The sequence below is a fragment of the Lycium barbarum genome, chromosome 4, assembly GCF_019175385.1.
Source record: "Lycium barbarum isolate Lr01 chromosome 4, ASM1917538v2, whole genome shotgun sequence".
Taxonomy (NCBI): domain Eukaryota; kingdom Viridiplantae; phylum Streptophyta; class Magnoliopsida; order Solanales; family Solanaceae; genus Lycium; species Lycium barbarum.
Window position 1 is genome coordinate 110,660,594 of NC_083340.1, and position 23,231 is coordinate 110,683,824.

Here is a 23,231-nt window from a genome sequence, read left to right on the forward strand (position 1 = left end):
CCTTTATATACCTTTCAAGGGCTGAAATCTCCTAACATCGACGCAAGGCTTAATCATTCCTTCTCTTGCTTCATATTCCTCTTTTGTTCCATATTACCATACTCTATCCCCTTCATATGCCTACCTTCGAATTTTTACCCAAATAGTCTCGTGCTTTGCTCGTCGTTTCTTTTGGAGGCTTTGCTCAATCATGTTTGTTACTTTTCACTTTTTCCGACATTTTGATCTCCTTGCCTTCTATTTACTCACTCTCTTTCTTTTCAAAATATCGATGTATTAGAACTTTCCAATCTTAACCTGTAGTGAAAATAGCATCAGCTTACCTTGTAACACTTGTACCGTTTATTTTTGTTGTCACTTGAAATTCGGTACCTTTACTCTATTGATGCCTTTCATACTGTAACACCAGTTGCTGGGATACAGATGCCCATCGATACAGTCATAAATAGGATGCCATATGCATACATATATATATATTTACTACCACTTCGCTTACAAAATATTTCCAAATGCTATTCAACCTCATCCTAGTTCTAGAGTCGTGGTGCACCTTCTTTCTCTTCACCGGTCTAGTCTACCTCGTCCTATGCGACCTCTTAAGGTTCCTAACCATTCCGTATACTCTAGTTTCCCTTAGGCTACTCTAGCTTCTCATTTGTCTCTTATGTCTAAATCTATAGGATTTCTTGCACACTTCCCAGGGGGTTACCCATCCTAAAATTTCCCTCACTCTCGCACGCTTAACCTCGAAATTCTGATGAAATTTAGTGCGTTAATGCTGATATGATTGCGTCCACTTCACCGTATGACCTTTATCACGTAATCTAGAGTAAGTTAGTGTCTTCACAACTTCCAAAATATTCTCGTAACGTGTCTCCCTCCGAACTGGATAGGATCTTTTACTTTTCTGACTATGCAATTATCGTATTAGTCTTTTAAATCCTCAATATTCACTTTTCATCTGTATGTATGGCTACCTTTCATCTGGGGTTTCTAGATTCCCACTGGTGGCAGAGACACCTTAGTCTCCGTTACTTATAAATACTGGATCACCGGCCCCATTGGGTTTCCGCTCGCCGCTATTAAATAATGCTCTACGGAAGTTACACATACATAGAAAGTTCCAAAGCGAGCTCATATACTTGTAGTTGACCGGTCTCTAGTCTGATCTGGTGGGATACTATATGAAGTGTGCTCCTCATCATCGTCTGCCCGCCATCTGCTCGTCTGGCCTTCGTCATCTGTCACATCTGAATCTGAAGAGTATAGATAACCGGGAAATTCCTAGTTTACTGACGGCCAGGATAGGGGACTGGAGTAGTCCGTAACACTCACCGGGGAGGCCTGTCTAACGTAGTGCTACACCAAAGGAGCAGCTGGCATAGCCCCGAAAATCTCCTCCTCCGGTGTCCCAGAAGAATACTCGGATGGATCTGTATCATAACTGTCCTCTGCGGGGTCCTCCTCCCTGCGAGTCAGGAACTCTGGGGGAATCGTCGCCGGGTCCTCCGAAGGATCAGTCTCAATAGAATAGTTGAGGCTCCTCTTACTCGATCCTAGAGATACTCTAGGGGCCTTCTTAGGGCCCACACTATCTGAAGCTAAACTTTTCATCTTTCGTCACCCTACAATCACCTGCAGGAAACAGAATCAGGAGCGATCTTCCTGGATACTTGCACTATTGCTCTCTTTTGGGCATCGCTGTAGACACAACAATTCGTTAGAGCGGAACCATCCTAATAATACAACTTTATCGCACGATCTAAGATTGAAAGAAAGGTAACATCCTAAATGTCCTGTAGCTTCCTGTTTATAGATGCGGTGCACAACACACCGATAAACAAGACTCTACTAGACACGGCCTGTAGACATTCCGAGGACGAACCTGGCTCTGATACCACTTTTGTCACGATCTAACCCTGTAGACCGTGACTAGTGCCCGAGCTGGGCACCCGTACACACCTATTTACCAGATTCGACGTACACTGACTTATACAGATACAAAGGTCAGATATTGTCTTAAGCGGTAGCATATAATCAGATGTATCACAAGGAAGCCGACAAGGCTATCATAAAACATATCATCCCACAAATACATACATATGCATATACATACAAGCCGATGAGGATGTCACAGCAAATGGAACCGCTTAAGACACAAATCACACATACACAACAGAACAGTAACTATTCACAACCCACATGTATGTCTACAGGCCTCTAATACAGACAACAGAATCATATGACGGGACAGGGCCCCGTCGTACCCCTGAATATATACATACATATATACCACGGAGGAGTCTATACCAGAATGTGGGCTCCAGAACAATAGGACCACTCCAAAACAGCAGAACAGGTGTACTAAGCTAGCGGGTCACCAGAACGAGCGTCTGTACCTGCGGGCATGAAACGCAGCCCCCGAAGAAAGGGGGTCAGTACGAAATATGTACTGAGTATATAAAGCATGAAAGACAATAATCTGAATCATAACTGAACTAAGATGTATGGAAAACAGGTACAAAATCAGTATACCAAACGCTGACTTTTGAAACACAAGTAATGCATATCAAAATCATGCATGGGGCTCAGGAACGTGGTCGCCCCTCCCGTTATTAGCGCCACCGCACATCATACTCCATAAGATTTCATATCTCCGTACAACCCCGAAACACATCATAACATCATAGCACATCATACGCCATAACACATCATAACGCCATATATAAGCAGTACCCGGCCCGCTAGTGGGGGACTCAGGGAACCGTAACACATCATACTGCCGAATATAACATAGTGCGCACGATGACAAAACCGGCCCGGGACTCGGCGAAAGATGTAAGTACAATATGCACGAGCACAGTAGTGAGAAACTATATGCAATTTAAAAACATTATTATTTTAGACTCAACAAATAAGTAAACTAACCAACACTCGAGGGTTAGGACAATAATTATGTTAAATCCTTTCAAAAATCGTTAGAGTCATACAAAGGGAAGTCTCGGGGACCACGGACAAGTAGCAACCCAATCCGAGCCCGCCTGCGAAAGTTACAAACATAATACGCTTTAGAACTCCCTAAGAACGTATCGGAGCGATCCGAGCTCGTCTATGAAAGTTACGGACATTTTTCGACATAAAGCTGTTAGGAATAAAAATCCTTTACACATATTTATTATCTAATCATACCAAAGCCACAAAGATCATAGTTCGACTATATTAGGAATGCTAACACCAAGAAGTGAATAAAAATCGTCGACATGCTCGGATCTTATGAATGGAGTTACCCCGAGGCTCGTTTCATAGCTTACTTGCAACTAGGACATGCCAAAAGAAGGAAAGGGTAAGCTTTACATACCTGGAAGATGATTCTTCACTTTCAACTTACTTCCCGTCTTGCAACTCGCGTAAGAATTATTCGTAGCCTCGTACTCTACATATGGAATCATTCATAATATCATCCAAAATTTTCTTCAAGTTTCATTCCATAATTCACAACACCAACAAACGGATTTATCAGGCTATTCTCTCCGTGCTAATCCGTCGAATCTCTAAATAAACTCGTTAACAATGAAAAGGAACCTTTTTCATACCTTAAGCATGCAGCCACCACGTTATCACTCTGCTCCTTGGTTGATTTTTAGCTCAAATTGAAGAATACGCAGCGTACAACACTTTTCCCTTCAAAATTGGTTTTTCTTCTCCAAGACTCTTTTTCTCTCTCCCCCCAGAATTTTCTGGGCGTTCCTGGTCTTAAAATGATGAGGAAGGCCGAAATTTGCACTTATAAAGACATGGGTAATGAGCCTAACCCGGTTGGGCTCGGATTGGGCCTAGCCCACTGACCTTTCTGCCTTAAAACGTTCATAACTCCTTATTCCGACGTCACCTCTGGACCCACGACCTATGGTTGGAAAGCTAATTCAATTATCTACAACTTCTATTTCTTGGTATGTTTCCAAATTCCAAACTTATAATACCGGTTTTTCCCCTCGAATTCAGATCACCCGAAAACGTTACTTATAAATATTTGTTTGGAGGACTTCCACTTTGATTCGGCTCAAGGGTCCTTCTTGAGTTGTGTTCAACTTCACATATGTGCTTCATATAACTTGTCATGTGTCCTAAAAAAAATTTTGACGTGTGGGCCCTACCTCAGCTTATGAATAATCCGACGTACAAAAGTACGGAATACAACATTATCAACGTGAGTTTAAATTATGTGGCAACAACATGATTGTCAATTTTAAGGAAGCGTGTGTCACGCTCATGCTCTGAAAATGCGGGGTATAACACAGATCATCTACGTACTATCCTTGGAATTCTTCGGACTTGAGAATTATATGCAAAATTTTCAAAATGTGAGTTCTAGTTGAATTCTGTAACTTTTCTGGGCAATATTATCTCAACTGATGGCATCCGAGTGGATATTCAGAAAATCGAGGCCATGAAGACTTCGCCAAGGCCTACAACACCCACAGAGGTCCGTAGCTTTTTGGGATTGGCGGGTTATTATAGAAGATTTGTGGAAGGATTCCCTTCTATTTCAGCACCATTGCCGAAGCTAACTCAGAAATTAGCAAAATTTCAATGGACCGATGCTTGTGAGCGCAGTTTCCAGGAATTGAAAGACAGATTGACTTCAACCCCAGTCCTAATGCTTCTAGAAGGATCAGAAGGTTATGTTGTTTATTGTGATACCTCCGGTGTCGGATTGGGCTGTGTGTTGATGCATCATGGAAAGGTTATAGCCTATGCCTCCAGACAGTTGAGGAAACATGAAAAGAATTACCCGACCCATGATCTTGAATTAGCTGCGGTTATTCATGCACTAAAGATATGGAGACATTATTTGTATGGTGTACATGTTGATATTTATACAGATCGTAAGAGTCTTCAGTATATCTTCAAGCATAAGGAGTTGATTCTGTTGCAGAGGCGATGGCTAGAGCTATTGAAGGACTATGATGTGAGTATCTTATATCATCCTGGGAAAGCAAATGTGGTGGCTGACGCTCTTAGCCGTAAATCCATGGGCAGTTTGTTTAACGTTTGATCGGAAAAGAAAGAATTAGTCCATGAGCTCCACCAGCTAGCTAGCCTAGGTGTCCGCTTAATGGACTCGGGCAATGTAGGAGTTGGTGTTCATAATCCATCTGTTTCATTCCTAGACATGAAAGTGAAAAGGAACCACTATGAAGATCCCCAGTTGAGTCACTATAGAGATACACTTCCCCAGAAAGAGGAGTCACCATTTGAGATTTCTGTAGATGGGAAACTCAGGTATCGAGGCAGCCTATGTGTCCCAGATGTTGCAGGATAATGCCACCAGATTCTGGAAGAAGCTCATTACTCCCGTTATTCTGTTCATCCTGGAGCGACAAAGATGTACCGCGATCTCAAGTCAATGTATTGGTGGGACGATATGAAGAAAGATATAGCGGAGTTTGCAGCTCAATGCCCAAATTGTCAACAAGTGAAGATTGAGCATAAAAAAACGAGGAGTATTGGTGCAAGCTATGGAAATTCCAACCTGGAAATGGGAAGTGATCAATATAGATTTTATTGTAGGTTTGCCTCGTTCTCGGTGTAAGTATGACTCCATATGGGGTATTGTTGATAGGCTCACGAAATCAGCTCATTTTCTTCCAGTCAGAACTGCATACTTAGCAGAAGATTATGCAAGGTTATATCTTAAAGAGATAGTGCGACTTCATGGTGTACCAATATCTATTATCACAGATAGAGGGGCACAATTTACAGCTAACTTCCGGAAGTATTTTCAAGAAGGTTTGGGAACTCAAGTGAGGCTTAGTACAACATTTCATCCACATACCGATGGACAAGCTGAACGCACTATTCAGACCTTGGAAGATATGTTGCGGGCATGTGTATTAGACTTCGGAGGTAATTGGGATAAATATTTGCCCCTTATCGAATTTGCATATAATAAGAGTTATCATTCCAGTATCCAGATGGCCCCATATGAGGCTCTATATGGAAGGAAGTGTAGGTTTCCAATTGGGTGGTTTGACGTCGGAGAGATACAATTAATAGGTCAAGAATTGATTCAGCAAGTGGTGGAAAAGATCAAGATTATCAGAGACCAATTGTTGACAGCCTAGAGTCGCCAGAAATCTTATGTGGACAATCGTCGACGAAACTTGGAATTTTAGGTTAATGATTGGGTATTCCTAAAAGTGTCACCGATGAAGGGTGTAACGAGATTCGGCAAGAAGGGCAAGCTTAGTCCCCGGTATATTGGGCCTTATAAGATTGTGCGCAAGGTGGGCCAAGTGGCTTATGAGCTGGACTTACCTTAAGAACTTGAGTCAGTTCATCCAGTTTTCTATGTGTCGATGCTTTGTAAGTGTGTTGGAGATCCTTCCTGAATCGTGCCTGTAGATGATGGTCAAGTTACAGAGAAGTTGGCTTATGAAGAAGTACCTATTGCCATACTAGATAGGCAAGTGCGGAACTTTCGAACTAAGGACGTAGCCTCAGTTATAGTTCTGTGGAGAAACAATACTAAAGAGTAGATGACTTGGGAAGCAGAAGAAGACATGAAGTCTAGATATCCACACTTATTTCCACCCCCAGAAGAGGCACAAGAGGAAATGTCATTGTTCCCAGGTATGTAATGCTTTCTCTTAATGCTTTTGGTCATGCGTGGCCATATTTTCTTGTTGTTGTTATTGCTGTAGCACTGTGAGGTGATGTTATTTTGGGTCACTGTGACAGGATGGTAGTGCCATATTATAGGGGAAACTCTGGCGAAATTTTTGTAGAATTCCCGAGAACTTAACATTCGAGGACGAATGTTCTTAAGGGGGGGGGGGGGGGGGGGGGGGGGGAGAGTGTTACACCTCGAAAATTTCATGTCGATGTGTTGTAAATAGACTAACGTGAACTTAAAGTGAACATGAAGTTCTTATGACATTAAGAAGAGTATGTGGCAGCTTCAAAACATATACGATAAGATTTTGAAGTTATATGAACTGGTGAACCTAAGTTCGTCGAGGAGAAGTGGAGTATAAGTCATGTTTTGGAAAGGTTTCGCAAACTATCGAGTTAAGTATTATTTAGTAATGTCTTGAGAAGAAGTTATAAGGCTCCTTAGATGGTTAATGAAGTATTTTATAACAAGTGTTAAGAAGGTTCTATAAGGATTGGAGATCAAATGAATCAACGACAACAATTTCGGGAAAAGGGTGAGTTATACGACCAATTATACGGTCCGTATAACTTTATACGATCCGTATAATGGTCTGTATAACAGTCAAAGTGAAGGGTCATCACTGGAGAGATTATACGATCACTTATACAGACCGTATAAGTGTCCGTATAATCCATTACGAGCAGCTTCTGTTTTTTTTGTATAAAGAGGACCCAAGTTCTAATTTCTCATTTCTCATTTTCTCCACACCTCTTGAAACCTCTAGAATATTCCATACACCATATTAACACATATCCAAGGGAAATCAAAGATTAAACACTATGAATTAGTAGAATCAAGTGTGTGGATGCTCACTAGGGTTAATAGAAGTCAAGGTTTCCTTTGGAATTCAAGTTGGGGGTCTTCTCAAGTGGAGTATCTTCATCCAAAGATCATTCCTACATAGTTAAAGGTGATTTTTACATCTACTTCATGTTATTAAAAGTATTGAGTGGTTAAATGACTTGGATTAAGGAAGAAAGCAGAATATGAGCTCAAAATATAGAAATAATGGTATTTTGGATAGTAAGTTAATTTGAGTCATGATTCTTAGTATGCGATGAGTATAATCTTGTTATGAATGATACTAATGACGTTGAGGAAGTATTATGTGAAGAGTGAATATGGTGTTGTATTGTAGTCATGGTTATGGATGGCTTTGAAAGTGAATTTGAGAAGTGTGCAATGTTTAATTTGAGAAATTCTGTTGATTATGATATTATGGATGTTGCTATTGATGTTTAGGAGCTGTTTGGTATATGGAGGAAGTTGTCGAAACAAAGGAAATGCTGCCCAATTTTCGTTAGCTCTTAGTCGCCTTAGCTTAGTCGTAAGCATGTTTCTAATAATATAATGTAGTACGAATTCTCTTGAATGTAGAGTTATGAGCTTGGAAGGAGAACTCTTAGTCGTTAAGGAGACGCAAAAGTATGTAAGGGTAGTTCCTTTCTTTCGTTAGGGCATGACTCTTATATTACTACCTTCCATATATTCTATGATCTTCTTACATCCCAAAAGATGAAAGTTAAAGATTCTTAAGAGCTTCTTTTGAGATAGAGATGAGATATGTTCTATGATAATGATGCTATCATGAGCTTGATAATCCTATCCTTACAATTTCATTGATGTTATTTCTTGTTGTTGTCTCACCTCATGATATTAGCTCTTTCAAGGTGAGGCATAGCGGTGATGATTATTCCATAATGTAATCGGAGGTTACCAACCTTACGTCACTCCGATAAAGTTATAGCTTTCACTTGGGTTCTCATGCATGCTTTACACTATGTATATGTTTAATTACACCGCGCCTATTTGTCCAGGAAGTCACCACTACAATGGGGGTAGTGGGCAGCTATTATGATGATTACACCGTGCCTATATGGCTGGGAAGACACCACTAGTGGGCAGCTTACACCCCAGACGCGGGCTAATGATGATCACACCGTACCTATATGGTCAGGCAGCTTATATATGTATGATATGATATTATTTTTACTATAAAAGTTAGCATGCATGACTCCGCCTTAAGAGGCAATCGGTTACAGGTTTGCTTTTCATCTTAGGCTCCTTTATTTCTATATTATAATGTTGTACATGTCTTCCATACTCAGTACGTTGTTCGTATTGACATCCTTTCTTTTATGGACGCTGTGTTCATGCCCACAGGAAGACAGAGAGATGGCAGAGACGGTTAGGAGCTTAAGCGGACTTGTAGGAGCACTCCACTACTCCGGAGGTGCAGCCTATTGGTATATTCTTTTGTGTACATATTTGGGGCACGGAGGGGTCCTGTCCCATCCTTATGATTTCAGTATTTCAGTTAGAGGCTTGTGGATACATATGTGTGGGTAGTAGATGTCTCATGTTTTTCTTGGTGTATCTCGTGTACATCATTTTGTAGCCTCGTGGGCTTATGTACATGTATGTTTTGAGAGATATTTGAGGATTATTTCATGATAAGTTTTGTGTTGAGGATGATGTATGTCCAGGATGAGTATGATAGATAGCATGATGAGTGGTGCTCGGTAGCCAGGTTCGAGTACCCGTCATGGCCCACTAGTTGGGTCGTCACATATAAATACCCTATTATTCCACTTTTTTCATCGTTTACACTTCTTGGGAGTTCTAGAAAAATCCATACACTTCTCTTAAACACTTATAACCCCTTAAATCAAGAATTCAACAAGATTACACAAAACTAGTTCATGAAAAGTGATTGTTCTTGTTTCTACTTGATGTTGTGGTGAGTTCGGTCTTGAAAAAAGTTGGTGTGGCTAAAGTTCTTCAAGTATAAGGTATTTTCTTCATCCTATATCTCATGTTGAATTGATTTAAAGGTTTATCAAGTCTTAAAAGTGAAGATAGTTATAGAAGAAAGGTCATAAAGTGTTGTGTTGTAGTCGTTGAGTTTATGGACTGTTTTGAGCATGTGTTAGCAGTGTTGTTGAGCTAATTTCCATGTATATGGATGGAATCTGATGTTTTTGGTGTGTTGATGAGATTATGCTCCTTGATTGGGAAGAAAGGAAATGTATATTTTTATTGTATAATGATATATTTTGGGTTGTTTGATGTATACTTCTTGTAAGGGCAGTAAAAGGAGTATTTAAGGACTTTTGTAAGTTTGTTGTTGTTATTGTGGCTTGTTGCATATGTTTTGGAATTTGGAGGCAGCAGATAATATAAGGGAAATGTTGTCCGATTTTCGTTGACTCATTTATTAGTCTAGTTTGATCTTATGAGAGTTTCAATGGCTTGAACTTGGTATGAATAATCTTGAATGTGGATTTGCAAGTTGGAAGGATAAGCGTTAAGTAGTTAAGGAAACGACAAGGTATGTTAAGGCTAGTCCTTTTTTTTTCTAAAGGCATGATTCTTTTCTTATGAACCCATGCATGTTTTCTATAATATCCTTATTCCCAAAAGTTAGAAGTTCATTATTCTTAGAGTTTCTTATGATGCTAAAGATAAGTATGTTCCATGATGATAATGATGATGATGATGATTCCATTTTTGGAGATTCCAAAGCTTATGGTTTTGATGTTATTATGAGATTGATGAGTTTATTTCATGATCTCCTTGATTTTACTCATTGTTGTTAATCTCACCGTATGTTACTTGTTCCTTCAAGGTGAGATATAGTGATAATGATTGTTCCATCATATAATCGGAGGCTACCGACCTTACGTCACTCCGATAGAGTTGTGGCTTTTAATTGGGCTGTCATGCATGCTTTATATATATGTAAGTATTTTCTTTCACACCGCTCCTACTTGCGCCTTAACGGTCGAGCAAGATACTATATATATATAACACTGCGTCTACATGGCCGGGCAGACGCCAGTAGTGGGCGGCGTGAGATGATTACCCCGAACGCGGGCTAATGATGAGAACACTGTACCAATATGGCCGTGCAACATAACACCGTACCTATATGGTCGGGCAGTTTACTTATATATATATATATATATATATATATATATATATATATATATATATATATATATATATATATATATATATATAATGTTGATTTAAAAAGTTAAAGTTAGTACGCATAGTATCCGCCTTATGAGGCAATCAGATGTACAGGTTATCCTTATCTCATGTTATGTTCCATAATTCTTGTTATGTTGTTATTCATGCCTTACATACTCAGTACACTGTTTGGACTGACGTCCCTTCTTTTGGATGCTGCGCTCATGCTCGCAGGTAGGTAGGGAGACGGATCAGATCCGTAGGTGCTTTATCAGCGGATTCTCAGGAGCACTCCACTTACTTCGGAGCTGGAGTCTATTGGTATTGGTCTTTATAGTCTCTTGTCTTCTATGAAGAGGCTTATAGACATGTGTGTGTACAGTTAGACGTTTCATAACCCTATCGGTTCGTATCATTGTTTAACATTTTAGTAGCCTTGTCGGCTGGTGATGATAGGCATAATTGTTGAAAATTATATAGAGATGTGCTCGGTGCGTTAGCTCAGGGTTCCCGTCATGGCCCTCCGGTTGGGCCGATCGTTTTTGAAAATTTGCGTGGGGACCTGTCACGACCCAACCGAAGGGCCATGACGGGCACCCGGAGCTAATCTACCGAGCACCTCTTATCATACTCTCATAATCATATCTAGGTAAGTCACATGGCTAACACATAATCACCACGAAACCGAATGACACAAATTCCATCGAACATAGGCACATCTATATAAACACCATTAACTATGCCCATATATACAACCCGACAAGGCCACCAAAAATGATATACAAAATGTAAGCCGACACGGCTATTGGCGCCTAGCTATTTACATCTGTGTACGAGCTTCCACATTGAGTATGTAATATCATAAAGATGGGACATGACCCCGCCATGCCCATATATGTACACAAAAATAATAATACCAACTACTACGGATCAAATGGAGCACTTCTATGCAATCATTGACGAAACAGCCTAACGGCCTGGTCTGTCTCCCTGTCTATCTGTGGGCATGAACGCAGCGTCCACAAACAAAAGGACGTCAGTACGAATAATGTACTGAGTATGTAAGGCATGAACATGCTGAGAACATGAGATAGCATAAGATAAAGTGAGCAATTTATACCTCATACACTGTATAAGACGTTAGTCATGCAAACTTAACCTTTCTCTAAAGGAAACATTTCATACACATATACATATACTATACTATACCCATCCATAGAGGCTCGATGTCACTATACCCGACCATAACAAGGCTCGATATTGTCCATACCCGACCATATCAAGAATCGGTGTTGTCCATACCCAACTGCAGTGGTGCGCGCGCAATAGATATCATACCCGTCCATATAAGTGCAGTGAAACAAAATAGCTATATACGTATATAACATGCATGAGTATCCAAAGGAAATATTTCAACTCTATCGGGGTGACATAAAGTCGGTAAACCTCTAATTTTATATTATGGAATCACTATCATCATCATTATCATCATCACGATGAAGAGCTTTTATCAATAAAATCTTAAGAATCTTGAAAATCATGAACTTCTAGCATTCTCTAGGAAGTAGGACGTTATGGATGTCTTAGATGGATTCACAACAAGGAAATTATGCCTTTTAAAAGAAGGGTTAGCCTTGAAATACCTTTACGTCTTCTTAAATATTTAACGTTCTCCTCCAAAGTCCGCAAAATCTACATTTAAAAGGATTCATACTAAGGTTAAGTCTTGAAAACACTCTTAGTTCAAACTAGTATATTTAACGAGCTAACGCAATTTAGGCAGCCCTTCCCCTATTTTATCGACTTCCACCATATTACAAAAAAACTCCCAACAACAATAATAACATCCACAATATCATAATCAAGAAGTTATATTCAATTTTATCTCAAATTTATCCAAAATCCCTTTTCAAGTTCATCTCATAGTCATCTTCTTTACTTCAACACTTTATAACTTCTCCACTTTAATTATTTTCCTTTTCAAGGTTTACTAAATATTTACATCAACTTAATCATGTAAATAAGATGGAGAACACACCTTATAGTAGGAAAACTTCACCTCACTCGATTCGAAAACCAAGTTCATCACAACTTTGGAGAGAAACAAGAACAATCACCTTCCATGGATTATCTTTGGTGTTTTGATGTTGATCTTCTTTCTTGATGATATGAAAATGTTTGGAGTGTTATGGAACCTTCAATAACTCTAAAGAACTCTCTAGAAGTGTGGGGAAATAAGTGTGGAAGGTTAATATAAAAATGGGATCTCTAGGGATTTAAAAAGGTGGCAAAGTCGCCCTCCCGCACCAGTTTGCGGTGGAGATGCGACTCAGCATATGGGATATGCGGCCACATCTCCCCTCCTCTCCATGGGGAGGAGTTTGGGTAGAAAGCTCAGCCAATTTGGTGAGTTTTCTGCCAATATGCAGCATACTGAGTATGCGGCCGCATATGGCCCTATTTTCCCCGGTCTCGCGAAAATGTGTTCTTTTCGATTCTTTTGACCTCCAATACTTATGGAACCTTCTTGGAACTTGTATAAAATTTCATTAACCATCTAAGGGGACCTATATCTCCCCACTCAAGGCATTAATAAACAATGTATAACTCAAATGATACGAAATCTTCCCAAAACATGACTCAAATTCCAATTCCTTCAACAAACTTACTTCCACCGATTCATATGACTCCAAAACCTTAAGGTACACACTTAATGTTATCATATACCTTCCTTAAAATTATAAGGGCTTCATGTCCACTTTATTATTGCGTTATTCTACTCATAATGTAAACTACATGAAACTTCCAAGATTTAACATTCCTCCCCATTTAGGAACATTCGTCCTTGAATGTCAGATTCCTAGGGATTCTACAACAATTTTGCCAGAGTTTCCCCTGTAATATGTTACTAACATCCTGTCACAGCAACCTAAAATATATATCACCTCACTGGGCTACAACAACAACAACAATAATAGCCACACACGACCAAGAAATCATTAAAAGAAAGTATTACGTACCTGAAGACAATGGTGCCTCTGTCTGAATCTCCTCTGGGAGTGGAAAAAAATGTGGATACCTGAACTTCATATCTTCCTCAGCTTCCCAAGTCATTTCTTCCCTATTATTGTTTCTCCGTAACACTTTAACTGAAGCTACATCTTTGGTTCTGAGCCTCCGAACTTGCCTATCTAGAAAAGCAATAGGAACTTCTTCATAGGATAATTGCTCGGTGACCTGGATATCATTTACAGGTACAATTCTTTAAGGATATCCAATGCACTTACGAAGCATCTATTCATGGAAAACTGGATGAACTGACTCCAAATCCGAAGATAGATCTAACTCATAAGCCACCTAGCCTACCTTGCGTACAATCTTGTAAGGTCCAATATACCGAGGGCTAAGCTTGCCCGTTTTACCAAATCTCATGGTGCCCTTTATCGGCAACACCTTCAAGAATAACCAGGCATTAACTTGAAATTCTAAGCCCCTATTTGGCCATAAGAATTATTCACTTTACTCCGGAATTTTTTTCCACTTTTTTCCGGAATCAGCGTTTGGCCGTGAGAATTCTGAATACAACTTGAAGTTGTATTCCGGAATACGAAAAACTCAAAAAAATTATTTTTCTAAATTTTTTCACTTTTTTACAACTACATTTCACCAAAAGCTACAATTTCAAAAACTATGGCCAAACACAACTCCAACTCCAACTCCAAAATTCCAAAAACAAAAGTGATTTTTTTTTGGGTATCTATTGACGAATGGGGCCTAAGTCTCATCGGCGATTATCTGCATAAGATTTCTGACAACTCTGAGTTGCTAATAATCGATCCTGAATAAGCTTGACCTTTTCCATGGCTTGCTGGATCAAGTCTGGCCCTATTAACTTAGTTTCTCCCACTTCAAACCATCCAACCGGTGATCTGCACTTGCGCCCATATAGAGCCTCATACGGGGCCATTTGGATGCTGGAATAATAACTATTGTTATAAGCGAATTCAATAAGCGGTAAGTGATCATCCCAACTACCTTCGAAGTCTAACACACTTGCCCGTAGTATATCCTCAAGAGTCTGAATGGTGCACTCCGCTTGTCCATCAGTGTGTGGATGAAATGTTGTACTAAGACTCACCTGAGTCCCCAAACCTTCTTGGAAGGACTTCCAGAAATTTGATGTGAACTGAGTTCCTCTATCAGAAATAATTGATACTGGAACACCATAGAGTTGTATCATCTCTTTGATATAAAGCTTTGCATACTCCTCAGCTCGTATATAGTTCTGACAGGCAGGAAATGAGTTGACTTTGTGAGTCTATCCACAATTTCCCAGATAGAATCATATTTACGCTGCGACTGAGGCAAGCCTGTAATAAAATCCATATTAATAACTTCCCATTTCCAAGTTAAAATTTCCATGACTTGCAATAATCCATCGGGTTTTTGATGCTCAATCTTTACCTGCTGACTGTTAGGACATTGAGCTACGAACACTGCTATGTCTTTCTTTATTCCGTCCATCAATATATTGATTTAAAATCATGATACATTTTCGTCTCTCCTGGATGAACAGAATAATGGGAACAATGGGCTTCCTCTAAAATCTGGTGACGTAATCCTGCAACATCAGGAACACACAATCTGCTTTGACACCTGAGAACTCCATCTGCAGAAATTTCAAAGGATGAGTTTTTCTTCTAAGGAAGTGTATTTCTGTAATGAACTAGTATGGGATCCTTATACTGGCGTTTTTTTTTTACCTAAACCACTAGTGACGAAACTGCTGAATTCTTAATGGAAACTCCCATATTGTTCGAATCCAATAGCCGAACCCCTGGGCTAGCTAACTGCTGAAGCACACGAGCTAACTTTCTTTTCTCTGGCTGAACATCACATAATCTACCCATAGATCTACAGCTAAGAGCATCAACTACAATGTTCAATTTCCCTGGATGATATAGGATACTGACATCATAATCTTTCAATAGCTCCATGCATCGTCTTTGCCACCAGTTCTACTCTTTCTGCTTGAAAATATACTGAAGACTCTTATGATCTGTATAAATATCAACATGAACACAATACAAACGATGCCTTCACATCTTCAATGCATGAATCACAGTAGCTAACTCCAGATCATGGGTTAGATAGTTTTTCTCGTGTTTCTGTAACTTCCTTGAAGCATAAGTAATAACTTTACCATGCTTCTTCAACAAACAACCCAACCCTACTCCTGAAGCATCACAATAGACAACATAGCCCTCCGACCCTTTAGGAAGTGTCAAAACCGGGGCCGAAGTCAATCTATCATTCTTCTCCTGAAAACTGTGCTCACAAGCCTTCGTCCATTGAAATTTAACGGATTTCTGAGTCAGCTTCGTCAGTGTTGCAGAAATAGAAGAAAAACCTTCTACAAATCCTCTGTAGTAACCTGCCAAACCCAAAAAATTACTAACCTCCCTAGGTGTTGTAGGCCTTGGCCAAGTCTTCGCAACTTCAATCTTCTGAGTATCCACCCGAATACCATCAGCTAAAATAATATGCCCTAGAAAATTCACAGAATTCAACCAATACTCACATTTTGAAAACATTGCATAAAGCTCCCAAACCTAAAGAATTATAAGGACAATTCGTAAGTGATCTGCATGTTCTGCCTTAGATCGAGAGTATACCAAGATGTCGTCGATAAACACAATCACAAACAAGTCTAGGAAAGGCCTTTACACACTATTCATCAAATTCATGAACACCACCAGTGCATTAGTTAATTCAAATGGCATTACCCGAAACTCGAAATGACCATATTTAGTTCTGAAGGCTGTCTTTGGAATGTCCTTCTCCCTAACTCTCACCTGATGATACCCAGATCTTAAATCTATCTTTAAGAACCATTTGGCATCCTACAATTGATCAAATAAATCATCATTCCTTGGAAGAGGATATTTATTCTTGATTGTCACCTTATGCAGTTGTCTATAATCAATACATATTCGCAAGGAACCATCTTTCTTTCTTACAAACAATATAGGTGCTCCCCAAGGCGATGAACTAGGCCTGATAAAGCCTTTCTTAAGCAAATGCTTCAATTTCTCCTTCAACTCTTTCAACTCTGCAGGAGCCATTCTATAAGGAGGGATAGATATGGGCTTAGTATCCTGTAGCACATCAATAGCGAAATCAATCTCTCGTTCGGGTGGAAGGCCTGGAAGTTCATCCGGAAACTCATTCACTACAGGGACAGATTTAAGAGTTGGCGATTTTGCCTCTATATCCTAAACCCGAACTAAATGATAAATATAACCATTAGCAATCATCTTCCTTGCCTTGATATAGGAAATAAACCTACCTCTCGGAGACGCTGTGTTACCCTTCTATTCTAGAATTGGCTTTCCTAGAAACTGGAAATGAACCATTTTTGTTCTACAATCAACATTGGCATAACATGAGGCTAACCAATCCATACCCATAATGACATCAAAATCTACCATTTTCAACTCATGTAGATCAGCCATAGTATGATAGTCACAAATAACAACCACACAATTTCTATATACCCGACTAACTATCATTGAGTCACCAATGGGTGTAGACACTTCAAATGGTTTAATTGACTCAGGTTTCACCCTAAATCGACCAGCAACATAAGGAGTAACATAGGATAATGTAGATCATAGATCAATCAATGCATACACATCATGAGAGGATACCTATAATATACTTGTGACAACATCGGGGGAAGACTCAAGATCCTGTCGCCCAGCCAGTGCGTAAATACGGTGTTGAGGACCACTCAAACTGGGTGCTCCTTCTCTGCCTCTACCATGACCTGCTGGTGTTTGTGAGTTTTTCCTCAGAAGGCATACAAATGATGAAGAACTAGCTGCTGATCCTGTAGGCTGAACCGTACCTCTACTACCTCAGAATGGACACTCACAAATAATATGGCCCGACTTGCTCTAAGCATAACAAACATACAAACCTAATAGGCACTGTCTCCAATGTAGTTTACCACACTGAGTACATCGTGGTATGGGTGGTCTCATCTGGCCTAAATCACCCCTATACTGAGAACCCAAAGCTCTGAAACTCTGACCCGGTCCGGAGTGAATAGGTCAATCAAATCTCTGGCCCGCAAATCGTGGAGGTGTACTAGTCGCTATATAGCCTGAGTGTCTAGAATATTGCTGCCTCTGACCTCCCCTAAACTCACTAACAGGACCTGAGGATCTAGCCCTCTTGCTATAAACCCTATCATGCTCACGCTCACTCCCCCGCTGTTGCTGCTGCCCTTTCAAATTCTGGGCATGGGCCTGGATGCGAGTAATATCCATACTATCCTGAAGTGAGGCCGTCAAACACTCATCCATCAAATATGGCCCTAAACCATTCACAAACCGGTGAAAGCGATCTCCCATATTAGCTACCATGGCCGGAGCATACCTGGCCAAAGAATTAAAACAGAGGCTATACTTTAGGGCACTCATATTCCCCTGTCTAAGATTCAAGAACCTATCAACTCTGGCCCGTCGGAGAAAAGCATCTAAAGACTCTTGCCATACTGGTGGAGGTGCGTTAACTCCTTTAGAAGACATCCAAACAGCATACCAATGAACCGCAACATCCCGCAATCTATAGTAGGCCAACTCTACCGACTCAACATCCGAAACACGTATTACCCACAATGTTCTCAACATTCCATCTATGAAGCCTTGCGGGTCCTCATCCGATTTTGACCCAAAGAATTATGGAGTGTTCAAACTAATGAAATCATGGCCTCTAGCACTGAAAGCTCTATCACCATGACTCATACCTTGCCGTTTGGCCTGTGCAGTGACTAATTGGGTTAGCAAATAGATGGCCTCTCTCATCTCCTGGCCTGAGGCATCTGGTGAAAGAATTGGGGGTGCTGAAGCTGGAGCTGAGGCTCTTGCATGCACCTCTAAAGCAGACAGTGAGTGAGAGGACCGAGATGGAACCTCGTTATGAGACTCGCCCTCCTCTATATCTGTCAGCGATACCCGCTCAGTCTTCCTACCTACCACTGTCTTGCCCTTTTGGGCTGCTGTAGCTTTTCTCTTTACAGGCATCGCTGAAAACATAACGCATGGTTAAGAAAAGGGAAATTCTTATATCATGGCTCTATCGTACGATCTATGATGAAGAAAAAGGTCATTCATTCCTAAATGTCTGCAGCTTCCTGTTTATAAGTGTGGTGCACTTCACACCTATAAACAAGACTATACTAGACACGGCTTGTAGACAAATCCTAGGATGAACTGCTATGATATCGCTTTTGTCACGACCCAACCGGAGGGCCATGACGGGCACCCGGAGCTAATCTACTGAGCACCTCCTATCATACTGTCATAATCATATCTAGGTGAGCCACATGGCTAACTCATTCTAACCACAAAATCAAATGACACAAATTCAATCGAACATAGGAACATCTATATAGACACCATTAACTATGCCCATATATACAACCCGACAAGGCCACCAAAAATGATATACAAAATGTAAGCCGACAAGGCTATGGGCATCTAGCTATTTACATCTGTCTACGAGCTTCTACATAGAGTATGTAATATCATAAATATGGCACATGACTCCGCCATGCCCATATATGTACACAAAAAGAATAATACCAACTATTGCGGATCAAATGGAGCACTTCTATGCAATCACTGACAAAGCAGCCTAACGGCCTGGTCTGTCTCCCTATCTATCTGCGGGCATGAACGCAGCGTCCACAAACAAAAGGACGTCAGTACGAATAATGTACTGAGTATGTAAGGCATGACCATGATGAGAACATGAGATAGCATAAGATAAAGTGAGCAATTTATACCTCATACACTGTATAAGACGTTAGTCATGCAAACTTAACCTTTCTCTAAAGGAAACATTTCATACACATACACATATACTATGCTATACCCATCCATAGAGGCTCGATGTCACTATACCCGGCCATAACAAGGCTCGATATTGTCCTTTACAAAACAACTCCCAACAATAATAATAACATCCAAAATATCATAATCAAGAAGTTATGTTCAATTTAATCTCAAATTTATCCAAAATCCCTTTTCAAGTTCATCTTATAGTCATCTTCTTCACTTTAACACTTTATAACTTCTCTACTTTAATTCTTTTCCTTTCCAATGGTTACTAAATATTTACATCAACATAATCATGCAAATAAGATGGATAAAATACCTTATAGTAGGAAAACTTCACCTCACTCGACTCCTTTCAAAACAAAGTTTATCACAACTTTGGAGAGAATCAAGAACAATCACCTTCCATTGATTATCTTTGATGCTTTGATGTTGATGTTCTCTCTACATGATATGAAGAGTTTTGGAGTGTTATGGAACCTTCAAGAACTCTCAAGAAGTGTGGGGAAATAAGTGTGGAAGGTTAATATAAAAATGGGATCTCTAGGGATTTAAAAAGGTGGTAATGTCGCCCTCCTGCACCAATTTACGGGGGAGATGCGGCTCAGCATATGGGATATGTGGCCGTATCTCCCCTCCTATCCATGGGGTGGAGTTTGGTCAGAAATCTCAGCCTATTTTGTGAGTTTTCTGCCAATATGCGGCCCAGCATACTGAGTATGCGGCCGTATATGGCCCTATTTTCCCCGGTTTCGCGAAAATGCGTTCTTTTCGATTCGTTTGACCTCCAATCCTTATGGAACCTTCTTAGAACTTGTATAAAACTTCATTAAATATATAAGGGGACCTATAGCTCCCCACTCAAGGCATTAATAAAAAATGTATAACTCAAATGATATGAAATCTTCCCAAAACATGACTCAAATTCCAATTCCTTCAACGAACTTACTTCCACCGATTCATATGACTCCAAAACCTTTAGGTACACACTTAATGTTATAAAATACCCTCCTTAACCTTATAAGGGATTCATGTCCACTTTAGGCTTGATTTAGTCTACTCATAATGCAAACGACACAAAATTTCCAAGAAGTAACAGGACCTAAAGTCGAACTAAACGACATATGTACCATTTGCCTAAGATGTCCAGTTCAAACCATAAAGGATTCCAATAATTGTTACACCCCGGAAAATTTTTTCGTTCATGCACAGTGAATAGACTGACGAAGGGCGCGACGTATGTGGTGTTTTGATGAGTAAGAAATAACATTCGATGATTCTAAATGATATTTCAAAGACATTCGAAGTAAGAGAAGAAAGTTGCCAAGAGGAGGTAAGACATACGAGATGTATCGGAAAGGATTTACGAATAACAAATTAACGATGACTTAATGATGCTTTGGAGAAGAGTTATAACGTCCCCTAGATTGTTAATGAAGTTATAAAAAAGTGTTAAGAGGGTTCCATAAGGATTGGAGATCAAACGAGTCGACGGAAATGATTTTCGGAAAACTGTGGATTGTACGGTCCATTACACGGACCGTACAAAAGATACGGACCGTAGGTATGTCCGTATAACCTGTCCAAAGAAGAGACTCCATTGGAGCCATTATACGGTCACACATACGGACCGTATAAATTGTACGAACCGTATGTGTGTCCGTATAAATGTGTCGGGATAGAATTATTGTCACGACCCAACCCCGTGGGCCATGACTAGTGCCCGAACTGGACACCCGTATACATATCTGTTAAACATAGTCAGGCTGACACTATAGACAATATAGGAATTGACAAAGATCCAAACGTTCACAAAGTCACATATCATGATAATCTGTCTCCTGAGGAGTCACAACCAATCACATCGTAATAAAATACGCAAGCCGACAAGGCCGCCACTATATATCGTTATAAAACGCAAGCCGACAAGGCTGTCACAACATGTCAATACCATACATAAGCCGACAAGGCTATCACAACATGTGAATACTATACATAAGCCGACAAGGCTATCACAACATGTTAATACCATACGTAAGCCGTATAGACACGGCTGAACAAAACTTATACATAACCCACACATATGTCTACAGACCTCTAAGAGTACTAACAGTGAAATATGACGGGACAGGGCCCCGTCGTACCCCTGGATAAACATACATATATATATATATATCATAAGATCTGTACCAAAAGTCTAAACTCCGGAACAACGGAGCTCTCCAAGGCAACTGAGTAGAAATCCTATGCTGAAGGGTCACCAAACCGACTATCTGTACCTGCGGGCATGAAATGCAGCCCCCCGAAAAAAGGGGGTCAGTACAGAATATGTACTGAGTATATAAAGCATGAAATACAGTAGGAAGGATCGTAACTGAAATAAGGAGTACAAAAACAAGTACAATGTCCACAATAGCAAAACACTTGCCTTTTGAAAATAAATCATGCATGTCAATATCATATATCATACCCGGCCCATTATGGGACTCGGTGAACATGGTCGCCACCCCGTCTTTGGCGCCATAACACAACATAACTCCATAACACAACATAATGCCATAACATAGCATAACTCCATAAACACAACATAATGCCATAACGTAGCATAACCCTATAAACACAACATAACTCCATTATATATATATATATATATATATATATCATATTCCGGCCCTCTAGTGAGGGACTCGGTGAACAATGCAGTGAGACTGTGCACGATGACATACCCGGCCCGGGACTCAGTGAAAGACATATTGAGGTATGCACGAGCAGAGTAGTGAGCAACCATATGCAATTTAAAACACTATCAAGACTCAAACAGAATAAGAAGAAGAGATTAACACCTGAGTATCAATAGCGACAATCATATCAAATATCCCTCGAATGTCATCATAAATAATATCGAAAGAGCCTTAGGAATCATAGACACATGTCAATATAGTATGAAATAGCTTATAGAAGTCAAGGACATCAGTTATCGTAGAGTCTTCAAAGAATAGGAGCTTATATATCGACTACTATCCAACGATAGAAAACTTGAAAGGGAAGCTCAATCATTTAAGAGTTCTAACATCAAGAAGTGAATAGGAATCATGAATCACACTCGAAACTTATGAATGGAATTACCCCAAAGCTCAATCATTCGTCACTTAAATCTAAGACATGCCAAAAGAAAGAAGGGACGGCTTTACATACCTGCTGAAGGTCAATCGCACTCTCATTCGCTTCGTCGTCCCTTTAGCATATTTAATATAAAAGTAACGTTATCGTTAGTAACTATACTTTCTAGTTCGTAAATTTGTAGCCCATCGCTTATACAACTCGTTCTTTAACTTATACTTCCTCGTTTTAGGGTTTCTCATTAGTTAAGGACTTAACGAAAATCGGGCAGCATTTCCCCTATATATTCGCCTAACCCGAATTTCCAATTATTCTCCTGTTAACACAGAAATACCAACAATAGAGATATACATACAAAATTCTCACAATTCAGCCCATAACAATCCTAACAATCCAATAACCCGTTTTAATCCTTTGCAACCCACAATTTCGTATACCAACGATTTCATGCATTTTCTTAATTCCAATTTCGTCCAATCCAATTTTAATCCTTCCATTACAACACCATTAAC